Here is a 2,867-nt window from a genome sequence, read left to right as displayed (position 1 = left end):
GGGGTTTTATACGACCTAGTATATCACCCTAGGGTGCTTCGATTTTGTTCATGAAGAAGATGATGGATCTTTAAGACTTTGCATAGATTACAACTAACTCAATAAAGTGACAGTAAAGAATAAGTATCCACTATCACAGATTGATGATTTGTTGGACCAATTATAAAGTGCATCAATATTTTCAATGATCAATTTGCAACTGAATTATTATCAATTGAAATTCAAGAGAAAGGATATTTCTAAGACTGCGTTTAGTATGTGATATGGACATTTCAAGTTTTTAGTAATGTCTTTTGGGTTGACTAATGCACCGATAATGCACATGGACGACATATTGGTGTATTCTAAGACTAAGGAAGATCATGACAAGTATCTTTGAGTAGTGTTATAAGTTCTTCGTAATAAAAAAATTAATTTTTTGGGCATGTGGTTTCAGTGGAAGGGATCGGTGTAGATCCAAAGAAAAATCAACCAATCGTGGAATCAAATGCTCTGAGGAACGTGTCTAAAATCTAAAGTTTCTTAGGACTCACTGGATATTATCAGATATTTGTGAAAGGATTTTTGATGATTGCATTGTTGATCACCAAACTGCTAAGAAAATATATTCCTTTTATTTGGACCAAGAAGTGCCGAGAGGGTCTTTAAGAATTATAGAAAATTTTAACTAAAGCGCTAGTGTTAGTGCAATCAAAGTCCATAAAGCAATTTACCTTATTTAACAATGTTTCACTAAATGAATTAAGGTGCGTGTCGATGCAAGAAGGTAACATAATAGCCTATGCATCCCGCAACTCAAGACCCATGAGAGGAATTATTCAACTCATGATCTTGAACTCGCAACACTATTATATGCTCTTAAGATTTGGCGTCAGTACTTGTATAGAGAGACATGCTACATCTTCACATACCAAAAGTGTTTAAAGTATTTATTGACCCAAAAAGAGCTTAACTTGTGCCAATGGATATGGATCACGCTTCTAAAAAACTATGATTTTGTGATTGAATACTACCTGGGAAAAGCCAACGTGGTGGTTGACACGCTGAGTCGAAAGACCTTTTAAACTTTAAGGACCTTAAATGCATAATTGTCTTTGAAAGATAATTGTGCCTAGTTATTCAAATTGCAAGTGAATCATACTTTGGTAGATAGGATTAGAGAGCTCCAATTAACGGATAAAAATGCATAATGAAGAGAATGCAAGTTGGAAGCAAGGACGTCAAAGATTTTGAGATCAAGCCGAATGAGTATTTATACTACCGAATGAGAATTTATATCCTCAATGATGAGTACTTGAGACAAAAAATTTTGTAAGAGACTCATTATAATCCGCTCACAATGCATTGAGGAGGTAACAAAATGTACCAAGATTTGAAAAGAAATTTTCAATGGCTGAGAATGATAAGAGTAAGGACAAAACTTATTGCTAAGTGTTTCACCTGCCAACAAGTGAAAGTTTAGCATCAAGTACCTTCCGGTTTATTACGACCGATAATTATTCCATAATGGAAATGAACAAAGGTTATGATAGATTTTGTGACTATACTCTCATTATCTTTGAGCAAGAAGGATTTTATTGTTGGAAATCTATGCAAAGATAACGCAATGAAAATTTTAAAAATAATACCGATCAATCCAAGGATCTCATGCATATCATACTAACTGTGAAGAAAATAATTGTGAGATTACCTTATTCATTGGTTTAATAATCCTCCTTGGTTGTCACTTGTTTTATTTGATTTATAAAGGTGTTTCCTTTCTAAAAGATGACCACCCTCCACAAGTATCCACATGCGAATGAGTGAAAAATGATTTATAGAATGCTAGTTCTCATTGTTTTCTCAAAATTGTATTTTGTACATTTTGGTTTTGGACTGCTGAAAAAGATTAACTTTTTACCCTAAGCATATATTACACATATAAATGAATTGATTAGGGTTAAATAAATCCTTCGTTTTTATATTATATTTAATTTAATTTAAAATTCTTTTAAATTAAATAATAACATAATTATTATTTATCTAAAATGATTTTAAATAAATAATAATATAAAGCAAATCTATTATCTGATAAGTAACTAAATTTATCCAAATCCTAATAAAATATTATCTAATTATATTATTTATTTAATATTATTTTAAATCAAATAAAGAAATACTAATAAACAAAAAAATTATATCAAAAGAATACAAATTTAACTTATTTAAATTCAAATAATAAATAATCTTTTACAATATAATTTTAAATAATCTATTTATCTTATATTATCATTTATAGTAATAACCACAATCATTCTTAGTGTGTGACTATATAGGTTCAATTAACATTGACAGTGGATAAAATCACATTTAATCATACAAGTCACGAGTGGCTTCTAGCAAAACATTATGACTACCAAGTTAAATAAGAAAACTCATGATCTGAGACAACCTTAATGCATCTTTTGTCATATCTTTTTATCTCACGATATATTGATATAATATAAGGCATGAAAAATGTCAACCTTATATCTTTCTACCTTTAGTTTCTCGATACTCAATTAAATTGATCAAATAAATGACATTGATCTCTATCAACTCATTTAAGCACGACCATGTATTTTTCAACCTCAATTATTGAGGGGCCCTAATATATCTCTTTTATGATAAGAGGGATAAATTCCATTTTAATCACTCACATCTCACTGCATGATTCTTGTCATGTTCAAGCATAACCTTTACAATTTTCCGATTAAAGACAATATTTGATTATTTCAAAACATAGTAATTAACATGTTGAGAACTGTAGTAGTTTCAAGTCTAAGGATTTAATGACATAACTTTTTGAAATTAATATATAACTTTAAGTCATGTATTAATCTCAAAAT

This window comes from Hibiscus syriacus, unplaced genomic scaffold (assembly GCF_006381635.1).
Source record: "Hibiscus syriacus cultivar Baekdansim isolate YM2019G1 unplaced genomic scaffold, ASM638163v2 tig00111582_pilon, whole genome shotgun sequence".
NCBI classification, from domain to species: Eukaryota; Viridiplantae; Streptophyta; class Magnoliopsida; order Malvales; family Malvaceae; genus Hibiscus; species Hibiscus syriacus.
This window is presented reverse-complemented; position numbering follows the sequence as displayed.